This window comes from Macrobrachium rosenbergii, chromosome 50 (assembly GCF_040412425.1).
Source record: "Macrobrachium rosenbergii isolate ZJJX-2024 chromosome 50, ASM4041242v1, whole genome shotgun sequence".
NCBI lineage: Eukaryota > Metazoa > Arthropoda > Malacostraca > Decapoda > Palaemonidae > Macrobrachium > Macrobrachium rosenbergii.
Window position 1 is genome coordinate 7378460 of NC_089790.1, and position 19041 is coordinate 7397500.

The following is a 19041-nucleotide window of genomic DNA, read 5'->3' on the forward strand; positions in this document are numbered from 1 at the left end:
CTTGCTGTCCAACATCTCGAACTATTACTTCTTAGTGCAGCTGTTGGGCTTTCTCATATTTTCGCCTGTAAATCCTGCACTGTATCTTATTTATTGTCTTTATTTTGCTATCCAAAAACTCCAAGTACTTGTCACTTTCTAAGCGCGGAATGGCAGAAAGTGCCGCAATGCTTGGCCTTAAAGCATAGATTCGTCAGGTCAATCAGTCAGTCAAATGACCGTTCCCAAATGGTTGCGTAATATCTACTTTTTGCATTAGTCGAGTCCACTGTCTGATGACACCTATCGGTAATTTTCCCTTAACACTAGACAATCAGAGAGAGAGAGAGAGAGAGAGAGAGAGAGAGAGAGAGAGAGAGAGAGAGAGAGAGAGGGAAATGGATGTGGGTGTTGTCTTTGCCTGCGAATGAAAGTATTGGGGAGTTGTTTATGGAAAGGAGATTCTTCCAGAGAGGCGAAGACAGGATGATGAAAAAAAAAACCTGTCCAGAAAGGGCCTTTGGCTTTTACAAGGAAAAAAATTAGAGAAAAAGGTTTGCCTTCGACTGTTGCACAACTCTGCGTATCCTGTCATTTGGTCTTGTTGAAATGTATGCCGTTTTTTCTGACTGGAGCATCTGTTCGTTGGGGATCAAGTTCTTATTGGTTTGGCGTAATATTGTAATGTTAATTGATTGAATATGTGTTTAAGAAAACGGTGGTACTTGATGCAGTTATAATTTTCAGTGTGTGGTAATATACTTGAAAAATTTCATTTAGTTTTTTGATTTATTGAACAGACATACCGATGGTGACTATTACTGCTGCAACAAACATTAGACTGCTGACGTTTGAGCTTTATCAGAATTATTGACATTTGACCCCTTGGAAAAAATTCGGGCATAATTCGGCAACAGCAAAACTCACCTCCGACGCCCTAAAGAACCAGCTTTAGAAATACAAAAATTCAAGTGTTGTTCACTTAGTTATATGGCACTTTCTGGGATAAGTTCCCCATAGGCAAAGAGAGCTAGTATACAAGGTTCATGTCCAAAGATTCTGTATCTGCATTTTCAAACTAAATTCCATAGAAAATCCTGCTATTTTGAAGTCTTCTGAAAGATTGTGTATTTATTTTACACCAGTAGAATTTTGGACCTGGCTCCCTGTAAAATCTTTAATATGTACTGTTAGGAGCTCTTGTATTTCTAGGTTGTACTTTGACTGGCCCTTGTTCCTTTAAACCATCGCCAAAAAGATGAAAATCTATCAAGTGATTTTCCTACTCGGTTTCTCTTGGTTTTCATAACTACTCTTCAGTCCCTTCAAGCAAGACGCCTAGTCCTGAAATACAGTTCTTTAGATCGTGCTCAAGTGAGCTTTCATAATGTAATGTAACTTTTATGTGTGCTAAATCTAGTTCGGTTGAAAGTAGGAGATCTGTGTTTTTATTTTTCTTAATTCATTCTTCTCGCATTCCTTAGAAGGAGGAAGAATTCTTGTCCGGTAGGTGGCCACTTTCCTTTCCTGACTCCCTTTATTCAGCCTGGTTAAACTTGCTTGACCACCGACCTGCTTCGTTCTCCTTATCTCCGAATGTGGGTCTCATCGCCCCGACAGGTTTTTGGAGCATCTGGTTTTTTTTTTTTTGGTTGTTTCCCGTTTTCCCTTTCTAATGAAGCTCTTGTTTGGTAGAGTACTATTACTGGTGAGAGAGAGAGAGAGAGAGAGAGAGAGAGAGAGAGAGAGAGAGAGAGAGAGAGAGAGAGTGCAATTGATTTTATCAGGACGCTTTCCTAGATGGGGTAATTTTGGAAGAATTTGGTGGAGTGCTCTTACTGGAGGGAGAGAGAGAGAGAGAGAGAGAGAGAGAGAGAGAGAGAGAGAGAGAGAGAGAGAGAGAAATCAATTGATTCTATCGCGTCACTTTCCTAGATGGAGCAATTTTTGAAGAATTTGGTGGAATACTATTACTGGAGAGAGAGAGAGAGAGAGAGAGAGAGAGAGAGATTCCTGTGACTCTGTTTTCGCTCGTTTTAGTTGAAGACACTTTTACTCGATGTTCCGTCAATTATTATGGACGTAATAAATTTATTTAGGATGATCGGTCGAAGAAACGATGACGCGACATTCTTTGGCCGGTAAAAATCTCGGCAGAACTTTCACGCAGTGCCAATTTGCGATGGGATGTTTCCCAGGTAGTAAATCATTTAGTTTTCGGTTTGTTGTTTGTAAGTATAGATTAGTGTCTTTGTGAATTTGTTTGCGAGTGAGTTTGTCAAGTGTTGAACCAAAGCTTACGTTTGTCAGTATACGTTCAACTTATCACAGAATATTGTTAGTCATTTTCGTATATTTTTATATATGTCTTTATTAATTTGTTCATTTTGTCTTTCTTTTTTAATGAGTATTTTCTTTCTGTATTTCCCATTACTTTCTGTTAGTTCTTTCTAGTGAACACCATATTCTTTGGAAGCTTGAACTCAAAGTTAGTGGTCTCTATGGGCTTGTTCCTTATGAATATGGTTCATCTTGTGAATAATAATAATATAGATCCTAACTTACAGTCACTACAACAGTGTCAAACTGAACTTCAGGCTTCAGAAATTCAGTCAAGTCACTGCGTTTGTGCATTTTTTTTACTCACTAGTGCATCTTGTATCTGAAGTGTAACTGAAGTGGGTTTGTTTATGGCTTGTTCGTGTTTTTATATTTCCCTGGAGATAAAAGCTCATAACAACTTTCGCTGTCGTTAAAGCGATGACGTAACTCCTGGACTATTTGGCTGGAAACTGGTTGGCTGGAAGTCTCCCCACGACCTGCTCTCTGGATGATCTAATTGATGCGTTAATGGCGCTGATTGCCACTCTCTAAGTCGACATGTTGATAGGTGTGTTCAGGAAGACAGAGAAAGTGAGAGTATTTACATTTTGAAGTTTCTTAATACTTCCTCAAGTAAAATTTAAAATTACCTATCAAGTGGAGTATAAATACGATTATTAAGCATGAATGTCTTTTACTGTAATCTGACAGATTATACTGTGAAGATAAAAAAGGCCCATTTAAACACTGCAGTATATACACGTTGCAACCTCATATTTCGAATACCAATACTTCTGTACATTTCACCAGTGATCAGGAATACAGAAGTAATGGTATTCGAAATACTTGGTTTCAACTTGTATATAGTGTTGTTATGGCCTTTTTCATCTTTGTTAAGTATATTGAGAGAAATTAAGAGGAGGATGGGGCCTATTAGAAAATTTCAAGGAAATATCCAACCTATGCTGCGTGTCGAACTGGGCTTATTAAAACTTACACGGAAGTTGAAGGAGATTGATCCGGTCCGTAGAAAACGATTGGGTTCGGATTGTAGGGTCAGAAGGGTTCAGATGGCTATAAAAAGGGGGGCGGGTTTAGTTTGATAAGGTGGGTAAGAGGTTAAAGGTGAAGACACGAATTATAGCTGAAGAGAATTGAACTTCAAAGCAACTCCAGAAAACTATCGGAAAGCTTAAAGAAAATTCTCTCTCTCTCTCTCTCTCTCTCTCTCTCTCTCTCTCTCTCTCTCTCTCTCTCTCTCTCTCTCTCTCTCTCTCTCTCTCGCACTTGATCCAGTTCTGCGTACAACAACTTGCAACACCACATCCGTTATAAAATTCTCGGAACCCCTCCTAATGTGCATGTTCATGCAACGTTGCATCGATCATTGCAAGCCGCTCTGATAAGCGAGCCTTGATGTTGAACTTTCAGGTTTATATACGAGAGAATGAGCAAACTTTAGGTAAAGATATGGCATGCTAAATTGCAACTTGCAAGCAGCATTTGCTGTGACGTAATGCAGTGTCCGCCTTGACAGTTGTTTTGCAACGTTGCTTCTCTGATTTCTCGTAAGTTTTGAGTCCGGAGGCGTTTGTCAATATCTGTCGAAGGCCAGGAAGGGGGTTAGCGCCGTCAGTACACCTCATGCGGCGCACTATACGCATTACTTAAGGCGCTTTGCAGCGTCCCTTCGGCTCCTAGCTGCAACCTCTTTCATTGCTTTTACTGTACCTCCGTCCGTATTCTCTTTCTTCCATCTTACTTTCCACCCTCTCTTAACAGTTGATTCATAGTGCAGCTGCGAGTTTTTCCTCCTGTTACACCTTTAAACTTTGTAACACTCGATTTCCGTTTCAGCGCTGAATGACCTTTTAGGTCCCAGCGCTTGGCCTTTGGGCCTAAATTCTATATTCTATTCTATCCCCTATCTGTCGAAGGGGCGTGAACACGATAGACCCCTAACCGATCAATTTTCGACCATGTCTGAACCCGTGAAAGTGACAGATACGAATGGGCCTGTTTTTCCTCGAAGCCACTCCTTCCAACTTAGTGCGACCTGTTCAAGGAAAAATATTCGCCTCCTCGTCAGTCGGTGATTGAACTGATGACTGTGTTATTCGTTGTTATCGAGTTTTAAGCTCGTGGTTATTTTCTTGCATGTTCTCTTGCGTCAGGCAAATAAGAATGCAGGTAGTGTTATGTTGGTGCTTGTTGTGGTTGCAATAAAAAGAAACTTCTGGGAAATTATCATTGGAGTGACCTGTTTTTGGAAATCGTAACAGGCGCACACCTACACCACACACACACACACACACACAGAGAGAGAGAGAGAGAGAGAGAGAGAGAGAGAGAGAGAGAGAGAGAGACTCAATACAAAACACAACTGAAATTGATATAGAAAATAACGATAAACCGAGAGAGAGAGAGAGAGAGAGAGAGAGAGAGAGAGAGAGAGAGAGAGAGAGAGAGAGAGAGAGAGAGAGAGAGAGACTGAATACAAAATGCAACTGAAAGAGATATAAAAAATAACGATAAACCGAGAGAGAGAGAGAGACTAACGACAAAACATAACTGAAAGAGATATACAAAAATCACAAAAAAACAGAGAGAGAGAGAGAAAGAGAGAGAGAGAGAGAGAGAGAGAGAGACTAACGACAAAACACAACTGAAACAGATATGCAAAGCGCGAGAGAGAGAGAGAGAGAGAGAGAGAGAGAGTGAGAGACTGGTATTGTAAGTTAATTGGATTTATTATAGTGTATCATATTAATTTCGATATGGCGACTGAAAAAAAAATCAGTAGTCGAACAATGGACAACCTAGAAACCTCATTAAAGATAGACACAAGATAATGTGAGATAAAGAAAATAAGAAAGTCATCCAAAGCTTAACAAGGAGATTCATGATATTTGAAAAGAGAATGGCGAAATGACACATATAAAAGTCAGTGAATTTGCAGATTTCGCTCCGTTGCGCAACCTTTATGCCCAAAGGAAAAATCATAACAAAGACAACGCTAATTGCGTTATTCTCTCTCTCTCTCTCTCTCTCTCTCTCTCTCTCTCTCTCTCTCTCTCTCTCTCTCTCTCTCATTAGTATTCTGAATTTCACATTGACAGTTTGAATCTGACAATGACATTTTTGTTAGTATTCTGAATCTCACATTGACAGTTGTGATAATACCTGAATCTGACAATGACAGTTGTGTGTTAGTATTCTGAATCTCACAACGACAGTTGTGATAGTAACTGAATCTCACAATTACAGTTGTGCTAATACCAAAATCTCACAATGACAGTTGTGTTAATACCTGAATCTCACAATGACAGTTGTGTTCGTACCCGAATCCTTAAATGACGTATATATCCCACTTATACTATAGTATTCCCGAGCTCGTTGCATAGCTGTATTCATTCTCCAATATCATTATGCAAACAATCACACAAAGGGTGGAGTGACGGAGTGTATGATAAATGTTTCATCCTTGGGAAAGAGACTTAAACCTTTCCTTAACATCCAGGAAGGGGGAGTTTTGTTAATGATTTAAGGTGCCTGAAAAGAACAAGAATAAGGAAACGAACTATTTGTATGTGTTGTTTTAGTCAGCGAAGGAGTCGATGTGCGTTTGAAAGGTAATTTTCCTGTTAAGTGAAGTCGACTTTCTGCTGAGTCTCATGAGTTAATGTGTATGTATGCATGTATGTATATGTATATATATATATATATATATATATATATATATATATATATGTGTGTGTGTGTGTGTGTGTGTATGTATGTGTGTATAAATATGTGTGTGCATGTGTCATATATATGTTCAACATTAAGTCTTACACCGAAAATTTTCGGCAAGTAGTATGTTTACACAGTGCAAGCCAATTGCAGGAAGTTGGTTGCACCACACAAACCAAGTACTTGTATTAAGTTAGGTACACATTTTACGTAACTTTTGTACTGATCTCACGTAAAAGGTCCCTGAAGACTCAGGCCAATTAGAAAGGAAAGGCAGGTGTACAAATATCCATTTCTGGCTTTGGAAAGGCAGGTAGCCACGGCAAGTGTTGCTAGACAAAGCAGGTGTGTCATGAAGCTTATTTAAGTTGTCTCGCGGTTTTACTTTAAACTTTTCTCTCGTCCACTTACGATCTACCTCTCTCCAGGTGATGGGTTAGTTGAAACCTAAAAGTGGACATGGTTAGCTTGGCTGTCATAAGAGCTTATTTAAGATTGAATTAAGATTTAATTAAGATTTAAAAATATCTGTATCTGTATATATATATATATATATATATATATATATATATATATATATATATATATATATATATATATATATATATATGTATGTATAGATATAGACATATATATATATATATGTATATATATACGTACATTTACGTTCACTAAAATCATTACCAATTTTCTCTTAAAAAACTGGAAACATTACAATTTCTGTTCAGTACAAGATTTCCCAACGAATTATATTACTTTCAATTATATGAAATGGACTTGATTTGTTCAGCCGTGGGCCAATCAAACGTTTCATCACGTATCTTACTTACGCTCTTCGTTGCGGTGATAATACCGTTTGGCTGAAATTAGATACTCGAGAATTAATGTCCAAAAGTCATAATATTCATTTCAACCGTTTAAAATCCTGTTGGACAGATATTAATGACGAATCACCTTTTAACACTAGTCAAGTAAGTAGAACGAAGCTTCCCACTGGTGGGTTATGGGAGCCATGTTCCCACAGAGTTGAACTGTGTGGCTAACAACTTGCCTTGCCTTTCATCCTGCCTAGCAACTTGCTTCTTACTTGACTTACCAGAATTTTTTTTTTTTGGCAAGTATTATGTTTACAGGAGCGGAGTTACTAGCACACTTCACTTACCTTTCTATTTGCCCTGTGTAAAAAAATCCTGAATGCCGAGTCATAGGTGAACCTCTTTTAGAGAGAACTACTTTAGTTGCTTCGTCCATCTACACCGGTGGATCATCAGCTGTTTGTGCTGTGCCATTCACTTCTTGCACTTGTTTACTTCCAGGATATTAAAACACTTTCATTCCAGTGCCTCTGCCACGCCGACTATCTTGTACTTGTGCTTCTTTACTTCCTTCTGTCCAGTAATTCAGAATTTTATTTTACTAATCAGTACTCTGTCTAACTACTTTCTCATCATGTGACCAAACAATGTCAGTGCACCCTGATCCATCTCACTTACACTAACCATAGAAGGCACTATAACCAAGGTGATAAAAAGTTGTGCTAATTGGAATACGAATGCACCATATCCCACTTCTGAATAGTGCCTAAGAAAGGGTTGTGAACCCTTGGCATATGAGGCATTGTCCTGAGGCCAGCAGCATTCACATACAGCAGGAACTTCTACCTTGCTGATAAGTGGTACAACCAGGATTGAAGAAATTTCAATGGCTTTAGAAACAAAACACTGTCTCAGGACAGAAGAGTGCGTAGTGTAGGGTTGTGGACCCTATGGTTGGAGGAAATACCACCTATAACTAACTAAATGGAGGATGAGTCTGTTCATGAGGCTAGTGGTAACATATTTAAATATATTGGTAACTAGTCCCAGTTGCTAGGATGTTAACGTCATCGGCGAGAAGTCCCGGATTCGATTTCCATTTGAACGGAAATCTTTAGGCGCATTCAGAACAGATAGATTTTCATGACGAACCATTCAGAACAGGTCAATTTTCTTGAAGAACCATTCAGAACAGAGGCCACCCGACTGGGAATTCTGAAACATGAGGTGGCGGCGACCTTCCCAGGATTTGTCATCCTCACCATGACGGCACAAACCGTGATGGCGATGACTGGGTCACTTTCACGGACAGATGCTTTCTGAACAAACTGATACATTCCATTGTTGAGATGACAGGAAATCTGGCGGGTGTATGTGTGCATTTATTATTGAAAACAGATACTTTTTTTTTTGTCATGTTGATAAACATGTTTCTTTATTCTTGCAGTTTCGATTTGGAATACCGTGCATATATATATATATATATATATATATATATATATATATATATATATATATATATATATATATATATATATATATATATAAAAGCGAATCCTACAGGAAAATGACAGGCAGATGTTCATTTGTGCCCAGACGGTGCGTTAATAAACGTGAAAGCGCTTGGTACTGAACTTCTGCCTGTCATTTTCCTGTGGGATTCGCTTATACACTGAAGTCACGTGCATCTACTGTGATTTTTTAAGCATTTATATATATATATATATATATATATATATATATATATATATGTGTGTGTGTGTGTGTGTGTGTATTTTTGGTAAAATTGTCAAAACAGGTACACTGACGAAGGTTATGTCGATATATATAAAATATAGGTATATTAAAAGGTTATTGGTAAACTGCTTGATCACTCAAGGGAATACGTTCCTTGCTCTAATTAGTTAGGACCATCAGGGTTTCTGCTTATTGCTTTGCTAGTCAGTCTGATCAATATGGTTCACTTTTGGGGGAAAAACCCAGAACGCGAGACCACCACAGTCGTGCACACATCCAACTCTTGGAAAGAGGAATCACTTCTTTTACTGTACCTCCGTTCATATTGTCTTACTTTCCACCCTCTCCTAACAATTGTTTCATAGTGCAACTGACAGGTTTGCCTCCTGTTACTCCTTTAAAACCGTTTTCCTCTTAATTTCCATTCCAAGAGGAAACACAGAAGAAAGCAAAGGATTTCACTTCACTTGTGATGGTATGAAGGACTGATTGTATGTCCGTAACCCATAAGCAGGTGGTTGTGATTGTAGCTCTTTTTCTTCTTCCAGATGTTTCCGGGAAATCTGGGTTTCTCGAATGTCTAAAAAAAAAAACAAAAAGAAGCCTTGGAAATGACGTAACTGATAATTACGGGTGATTGTGATGAAGTGACGGTGATACGCCGATATTGGGGAACATTGTAATTTTTGATTGTAGGATTATAAAATTGCGTTGAAGTTGTCCATTCCCTTGAAGTGGAAAATTCTCTCTCTCTCTCTCTCTCTCTCTCTCTCTCTCTCTCTCTCTCTCTCTCTCTCTCTCTCTCTCTCTCTCTCTGTTTGTTGTAATTTTTCTATTATTTTCAGTTGTGTTTTGTGGTTAGTTTGCCTGCCGTATTTTTTATTCTCTCTCTCTCTCTCTCTCTCTCTCTCTCTCTCTCTCTCTCTCTCTCTCTCTCAAACGCTGACCTGGCCATATCACGTTATGGCATATACCTGCAGTCTTTGCAGAACTTGGATAACGTTATTCCCTGTTCTTTTATCGAACGTCTTCATTAGCAGACTTTTCCCCGTCTTAATAATGAAGATCCTCTTTCTTTTTATCCATCCCCTTTCCCTGTGTCCTTAATCCCTTGACCTTCTTTCGGTATCGTCTGATCTTGACAGCTTCTTTCCCCCTTTCACTTTTCCTAACCTCAGGATCCTGCAGTCTCTTGATCCTGCCTAGCCTGACGTTTCCTGTTATGTTATATTTTACGGTGTGTACTATTTTTTGTCCAGCCGGTTTTTTCTTTATTTAAGTCGCGTTTCACCTGAAGAGGATGACGCGCGCGCGCACGCACACACATACACACACATATGTGTATGTATGTACTCTATGTATCAATATATATAAAGTATATATTTATATATATATGTGTGTGTTTGTGTATGTGTGTGTTTATATATATCATAAACTTTACGGGATACCGACAAAAATAACATGAATCCCATTGTAACAAAAGTCAAGGTTAATCACGATTTCCTTTTATTTGTTTCATTCGTCCCGTTTCCTTGTTAGGTGACGTGTCTTTATTCGTCTGCCCTTTGATTTTATTCGGAACCTACACATTACGGATGAATGTATTATTCTCGGGCGTTCATTAGATGATTGTGTTGTTTTACTTGGCAATGGTTAAAACAATGGTGAAAGGCGGTGAATGTAAATTAATGGAGATATATATAATAATGTGGAGTTATAACAAGGTCGTGAGTCTGTCTGTACGGGGCTAGTGAAATAGAGGTTGGGTGTGCCGGTCTTGAGTTCACTACTACTACTATTACTACTACTACTACTACTAATAATAATAATAATAATAATAATAATAATAATAATACAATTCTTAATTGATTACTGAATCACGATACTGAAAAATGTTAACTGTGTATCTGCAAGATCCTACATATGTGTATCAGACAGCTGTGGCATTTGGTGTGAATAAATATTCGTTTTTACTTTCTGTTTTGATACAGTTCTCACCGACAGTAGTCTTCGTAGTGTCATCCATTTTCCTATTGCAAGTAGTGAATTTTTTATTTTTATTTTAGGATGTTTTGAACGCCAGTTGTCGTTGGTAATTAACCTCTTGGGATGGGGGCCACGGGGTTAACAACCTCATCCCACAGCTTTGTAAAAAAAAAAAAAAATAATAATAATAATAATAATAATAATATCCTGAAAATTGCAGTATACACTAGAAGTCTGGCTAGATTAGCAGGGGGTCACTTATAAACCGAGGGACACGACATTTAATTATTGTATGCATATATACAGTATATAACATATATGTATATATATGTTTGTATATATATATATATATATATATATATATATATATATATATACGTATATATATTTCGGCTGTAATTGATAAAAAAAAGATACAGGGAATTATGGATAAAACTCCCAATCAACATTTTAAACACTGTGGAAGACTACTACCAGACTTTAGGAAGAGCACAATAGGATGTTTGCTTGCAACATTTTGGGAATCACTGCTTTAAAGACTTGTAATGTGCGTTTGTGATTTGATAAATGATTCACCGTACGCCAGTTGTCATGATTTTATAAAATAAAAATACTGGGTTCCAAATTTTCTGCAAGACTACTAAATTAAAATCAAAGATTGCAAGAGATCAGTTTTCCTCTTTCATGACTTTTTTTTTTTACCATTGACTCTTAGGTTACTGGTCTCTAAGCTATCCCACAATAGCTAAGGCGATGTTTGTCCAGAAAGTTGTGGGTCCAAGGAGTTTCTGACCTCCTTGTGTGGCTTATACCATTAGCGGTTTACCCAAGTAGCTTTGACGAGACCTCCGCCCTATAAATAGGTCTTGTCTCGTCGTCTCATTACAGTAATTAATACTAGTTTCCCCAGGGAAGACCGAGAGTCGATAGTTTCCGACCTTGGTAGGAGCTGGATCTCTCTCTCTCTCTCTCTCTCTCTCTCTCTCTCTCTCTCTCTCTCTCTCTCTCTCTCTCTCTCTCTCGGCCTAGTTTCGGATAATGGCAGATATCGAAGAAAATATATCAGGCATTTCAGTCTCACAGGGTTGGTTACATTTGCTTATATTTTCCTTTTAAAATAACTCTCTCTCTCTCTCTCTCTCTCTCTCTCTCTCTCTCTCTCTCTCTCTCTCTCTCTCTCTCTCTCTCTCTCTCTCTCTCTCTCTCTCAGCCTAGGTTCAGATGATCGCTGATATCTCTCTCTCTCTCTTTGAAGGGAGGTGTGGTGGATTGTGTAAATATTCAATTGTAGACAAGTCAGTACATCAGAAATCTTAAATTAGCATTAGAAGACAAAGTATTTATTGAAATTAAATGTATCAAGTTGTTATTATGAAGCGAGATTTCAATGCTTATTTCCTTACTTGTCGATTTGTTATCAGTTAAATCGCCTACGAATGAAGTAAACAAATTGAATAATGAAAATTCTTAGATGATGGTTTTTGGGCGTGATCTGAGAACTCTCGCATTACAGTATATGTAATTATTTATTGTGTATGTATATAAGCGTGCCACAAGAACTAATTGTCAACCCTCACTACCGTTCTTTGTACATCTTACCAACAAGTACTCAGGAAGTCAAGAGGCAATATAATTTTGGTGACTTCATAGAAAAAATCAAGACTGTAATCAATCACCGCCACATTCATTCCTCAGATGCTGAACTGTGTGCCATTATGTAATCAAAAGCTGACAGATGTCATTCAGACTTGATTACTCAAGGGGATAACTACCTCGTTTTAATTACAGTGGGTCATCGGAGCAGTTCTGCAGTTTTTTCTTTTTCGTGTCCATCTGACCAGTGTGGTTTTAGAATGGATTTCCTTATAAATATATGACTGGTTATCTTTTGTTTATATATATATATATATATATATATATATATATATATATATATATATATATATATATATATATATATATATATATATATATATATATATATATATATATATATATATTGTATATATTATATACACGTGTATGTGTGTATGTATGTGCATAAACATAAGAATTGTTATGGTGAGAAATAAGGAGATATGTAAAAACGATTAAAATGTCAGCATATGTGAAAGAACGCGTCGAAGCATTGCAAGGTGATTCTTCCATGTGGAAAAAATGGATGACGATCGGCTGGTGAAAGCATTCGATCCAGAAGTATTACGGGAAGGGGAGAGAGGAAGATCCACAAGGATTTGGTAGAAAGGACGAGAGCACCCACGCGGTGCACTGTAGGCATTACTTAAAGTTTTGCAGCGTCCTTTTGCCCCTAGCTGCAACCCTCTTTCATTCCTCTGACTGTACTTCCATTCACACTCTCTTCCTTCCATCTTACTTTACATCCTCTCCCATCAATTGTATTGTTTCATAGTGCAACTGCGAGGTTCCCCTCCTGCTACACCTTTCAAAACTTTCTACTTCGGTTACCATTTCAGCGCTGAATGACCTCATAGGTCCCAGCGCGTGGCCATTGCCCTAAATTCGATATCCCAATTCCATTCCAGGGCTGTCACCTGCGATTTAGCAGCGTAAGAAATGTGGCAGTAACTATCGTTTGGGTTTTCCGTGGACCCACCCCTTGTATATATCTATATATAAGTCCTGGAAGCTTAGTGAGGGAGTGAGTGTGTACATCTTTCGAGATTCGTGAGGCTGTCACAGGAGAAGAGAGGCTCTTTTGGAGTGATGGTGTCTTCCGGCGCCAGATGTGCCGGTGGTTATAGCTGCTGCCGCCTTGCTGGAAGCGAGTTGGCTCTCTGTCTGATGGCATTCTGCTGGTTGGGTTTTTTTTTTTCCTTTCCTTCGTTGCTATAGTTTATTTAAATGTTTGTAACTGGATGTATGTTTGCGTTTATGTGGCTGTTGGTGCGTTTATATTTGTTTGTTTGTTATTTTTTTATACTTTTTAAAAAATAATTGGGTTAAAATTTGTGTTTAACTTCATTTATATTTATATATATGTGTATGTATATATATATGTATGTATGTATGTGTAAATATATTTATTGTATATATATGTATATATTTAAATATATATATAATATATATACATTTATATATACACATGTATATACACCCAAGATGTAATTATAAATATTTAGAAATGAATCTCTTATTATGACGCGCCACGCCACATCACCCTATCCTTAATTTTTGTCCGCTGAGAAAGTCTGGGTAATTATGTAATCTTATTTTTAATGGAGGTATTGCTGCGCCTTGCACTGTTTATGACATGACTTTCCTCTTCGGAAAACGCGTTCTTTCTTTCCTTCCCTTCCCATCCAGTGGCGTGTCACCTCAAGCCTTAAAACAGCTGACAGGGATTGGTGTCATTTGTTGCAATGCTCGGATTAACAGGAGAGAGAGAGAGAGAGAGAGAGAGAGAGAGAGAGAGAGAGAGAGAGAGAGAGAGAGAGAGAGGTGGGCTGGAGGCATTTCCCCGAGACGTAACTGAGTAGCGGGACCTTTCTCTGAAAAAAGCGGGACGCTGTATCTTAAAAACTAACCATAGAATTTTCTTGAAAATAATTTCATTATGTTTCCCACACACGAATTACTCTGCTGGTTTTTATTTAACCTAGGTATCCTAGGTCTTGGCAAAAAAACCGGGGCTGGTGCAATACTAGCATATATCTCGACAATATGCGGGCCGGAGGCTTCATTAACTTTCAACACAAGGCTGTGCTGATACTAGATTACAGTCGACCTACAGAATGAGTCATGAAGCTGAAATAGAAGTTATGTATGAATAAGAGAAAAGAAACTAAAAGAATTGTCTTGAATAATTAATAGTTAGGAAAGATAGAGATACATCATGTGGCCGTAAGAGTGCCTACGATTTTTTGAAATTAGATTTATGTACATTTTTTGGTTGTTACTTTTAAGTTTTATGTAATTTTTGAAGAAATATTTTATTTATTTGGAAGTTTTAAAATTTAATTTGTGGACATATTTATTTATATATATATATATATATATATATATATATATATATATATATATATATATATATATATATATATATATATATATATATATTTTATGAACTAAAAAGTAACCTGGGAGACATAATGCGGTTAAGACTGTAAAAGGAAAAGAATGAATCGTGTTTTGAAAGACGCTTAAGGCAAGCCAGAATGATTTCAGGAAGGAAAGGAAAACGTAGTCTTCCGTGTCCGCAGAGGATGTTAAGAAGTCCATTGCTTTGGAAGTTGCTTTTGTAAAGAAATTATTGATTTTCACCCACGCCATTGCAGTGTACTTTGGTGAGTAACTACCAAAATATTCGTGACGTTACACACACACCCTCTCTCTCTCTCTCTCTCTCTCTCTCTCTCTCTCTCTCTCTCTCTCTCTCTCTCTCTCTCTCTCTCTTGACCTCAGTAAGTATCTATGGGGAAGGGCGTGAGGCTAGCAACCACATCCCAAATAAACTTGCTGGACACCCGTGCAGAAAACCGCCAGCACCATCTGTTTCCTAAACCCGCGCAAGGCTCACCAGCAGTATGTCAAACCACCTCTCTCTCTCTCTCTCTCTCTCTCTCTCTCTCTCTCTCTCTCTCTCTCTCTCTCTCTCTCTCTCTCTCTAAAAGAGGGATTTGCAGATATGCGTGTTGGGTTGTTGTCTTTTAATTTTTCAAGAATAATTTTTGTGTGTAAAATGTTTTATTTTAGTATCGAAAATCATACTTTTAGCTTCCCCGTAACATATTCTTTTTGAGGATAAGAAATCGTACTTTTGCGTAGAATGCCCTTTCTGGATATCGGAAATCGTATTTTCGTCATTTATATTTTTTGCAATGGAATTTTTTTTTTATTTAGAATTTAGTTCATGAGCTTTTCAGGTTCAGTTAAGATTGATAATATTTTCATGCGTTGTATTCAGAAGTGATCTCTTCACATCTCTAAAACTGAATGTACTGAAAACATTTTTGAGATTCATTCGTTGTATTCAGAAGTGATCCATTCAGACCTCTAAAACTGAATGTGCTGAAAACATATTTAAGAATCTCATAAACACCAAAGACGCAGAAGTGACTAATACGACTCTTTAGCATTGTGTACGTACTCAGCATGTTATATAAGAGTTAAGAAGTGAAAGGGGAATTCCGATTATATGGTAGCCACTCGTTGCCAGGTATGATTAGGTAGGCCACCTGGCGCCCAGCCTTTCTGTCTTAATTGACAGTAATAAAAATTTGAGAGGCGATCTTGCTTCCCGTCCTTGTGGCTTTATATGAGATTGATGTTGGTCGTTTGACACGTCATATTGGTTTTGCTCTTTATTTTTATCGAATGAGTATATCATTTTGATTTATTTTCACCTTGTGCACAGAATTGAAATCAGTCATATGTTTTGCTTGGATCGTGACAGATGTGTACCAGTTTTCATAGGCTCTAAGATTATATGTCATCGTGGAAGTACGAGAGAATGCTATACGTCCTTGTTGAACTGAAAGCTTTTCGAAGTATATCGAAACAAGAATCTGGTTTTTTTTTTTAACTTTTTTGTTTATTTTTTTATTCACCAAATGTCGTCCCTTACCGTCACTATAGAAGTTTCACACTGACAACCTGAATACGACAGTGAAGAACTTTATTTGATAATGAGTGTATTCTTCAAGGCAATTTTTCCCCAAAAGATTTTTACCACTCAGATTGGATCCGCTTCGAAAACGCCACGACAATCAAATTGCCATAAGAACACTTGTCAGCGATAAAGCGAGATCTTTCCAAAATTTGATACCATGTCCTTGCACCTTGCACTGAATCGAGAAATGCATTAAGGTCCTCTCTCTATATTTATTTTAAAACTCCTGAAACTTCTAATGAAAGTACTAACACTGAAATCAGAGCAATTTACTTTTACTAGAATTCAGCTTCAGTTAATGTCAGTGATGAGGAAAAAGTAGTAATATGCTCTCATACTGTCAGTTGTCTGTACGTACAAATAGAACCCAGGAAAAGATGTTACAGAAGAAGAATTTTTGCACTGATGTAATAATGGATCCCAGTCACGCTACAGTGTTCTTGTATTTTTTTTTTTTTTTTTTTTTTTTGCTGTATTGATCTGTACTTTCTTTCAATGCCGTTACGAATTGTGCTGAAGGAAATGAGCATGCGCAGTCCGGCTTATCAGTTTTTTTTACGTTTATTATCTGTGCAAGTTTTTGCGCTATGCATACAAGGGTTTGGAAAGTGTGTTTAATATTTTTATATAGTTGTGTTGGAAGTCAGTAAAAAGTTAGTTGAAATATACTGAATATGTCTATACAGTATATTTTTTTTACTGAGTAAATGTTCTTGTAAAATGATAATTATATGATATGTTAATCTCGACATCAGAAATACAGTGAACTACATGTATAAAGGTTCCTCTACCATGACATTCGTCACTGGATGTGTCTGCGCTATGTTGCGACCAGACCATTTCTCTTTAATGATAGGTTACAGCAGAGAAAAACTAATCAAAGGTTATGTAATTGTCCAATCACGTATTAACTCTATTGACGAAAGCTTCTGCCAAAATTAGTGGAACCCCACACAAACCCTATCCATACACACAGGCCCACTGGATACCAAGTCCCCTCTGTTCCACCACTTCAACCGAATTATAGCTCGTTCCCCTACCCATTCTCTCCACATGACTAGATCATGTCATATCACTGATCTATTTTGGTGCGTCATCGAATGAATATATTTCTCTCCATTTCAGAACTTCTCTTTCCACTTCTGAAGCAGTTCAGCATCATTCTTTTATCGTTAATTTGCTCTCAGTGTTTACACATCCCCTCCAAAAAACAATTGCGGGCTTTAGCAACGTGCTCTCCTAATATCTGTGTGAAGCAAACACTGTATCTTTCCACCCTCCACAATGGCACTCCTTTCACTATATTCCTGACTTCCTTTTACCCTCATTATCATACTCTTGTTTTACATTCTCTTATAATTATATATATATATATATATATATATATATATATATATATATATATATATATATATATATATATATATATATATATATATATATATGTTATGTATGTATGTATGTATGTATGTATGTATGTATGTATGTAAGTATTGAAAGTGCTCATGACTGACCACAAAAACCTACTGTTTGGGTTAAAGGCGGGACCCCTCGCTTATTATTATAGTCAGTCCGCCCGTGTCTGTTTATTTCTTTTAATGACGCTTATTGCCTCGGATTTCGTAAGGGTCGTGGGTCAAGTGGGCGGGGGGTTGCTAGATCTCGTGGGTGGGTCATTCGAGTTATTTCGGGCGTACCTGTTCTTGCTCAAGGGTTGAATTTTGTCCAATTAGCAGTTGCAATGTGGGTTACGGTTTTGGTGTATTTATAGAACTACTGTTATTGTGGTTTTCAAAATGAAGAACAGGTTAGAAGGGTCACGCACTTGCCTTGAGAGCCCCTCATGCAGTTACGGGAAGTATTACAAAGAGCAAGGCAAAATAGAGATGAAAATAGGGAGGTGTTTTGCAGCGATCATATTTTTTTTTTCCACTTCCGTAGTTTATTTTCATTACTATCCTACATAACAAGACCGTGAAAAAGTAGTGCTTGATGTACTGTAATTTCTACCAATACGTCTCCAGCAGTCGACTTTGAAAGGGGCGTGGTGGGTAAATGTACGTTGAGCTTTGTTGTTACAGTTCTCATTACAATACAGGTATACCTCCTCCCAGTACTTGTAACGTGATAGCTGTGACCGTTTCCTTTCTCCGCCAAGCTGCGTAATAGTCTCCTACAAACATATCACTTTTAAAAGGCGGGTGGTTTCGTCCTTTGGTGCTAAGCGTTATGTATTTCCGTACTTCTCTTTGCACTCGCTTTCAGTCCCTGTCATGTTAACTCCTTTCAGGGACATCAAAAGCTAGGGACGTGTCAGGGACGTACATACAGTACCTCAGGTACTTATGACGTCAGCTGCATTATCGAACAAAGGGATAATATTAAGAGTCAAAAACAGGTGATACCAAATATGTAACCGAATAGAATACAGGAGAATCCATATCACGTCAGATAATAGCTGCCATCGATTGCCAGTGACATCAATTATTTATGACATCGCCTCTTCTCTTCTCTAATGCTAGCTGACTTACTCAGGGTAAAACTTTCCAAAGGCTTTTATGCAGATTATACTTCCGTGCGTGAGGCCAGTCGGGTGACATCTTTGTCATTACATCCGCGGAATGTGGTTGATCCTACGCATGATTGTTGGGTGAAGATCGTTAACAGCGGTTGAAAACCCGACGTTGGAACAACCGCGTTTTGGGAAACGCTCGCGATCCGTAGTTCATTCGATAGACGGGGATGGAAAAAAGGGGAAAGTGAAAGGAAAGTGCTCACGGTATGATTCCTCCTTCCCTCACCCCCCACCCCACCCCCATCACCATAACCTCATTTTTTGGA

At 37.8% G+C, this 19041-nt stretch overlaps 1 protein-coding gene across 6 annotated transcripts in view; it reads left to right on the plus strand.

The window, feature by feature from the left end:
• Nucleotides 1-19041, plus strand: part of LOC136832568 (alpha-N-acetylgalactosaminidase-like) — a 109249-nt gene that overhangs the window by 39524 nt on the left and 50684 nt on the right. The window lies entirely within an intron of this gene.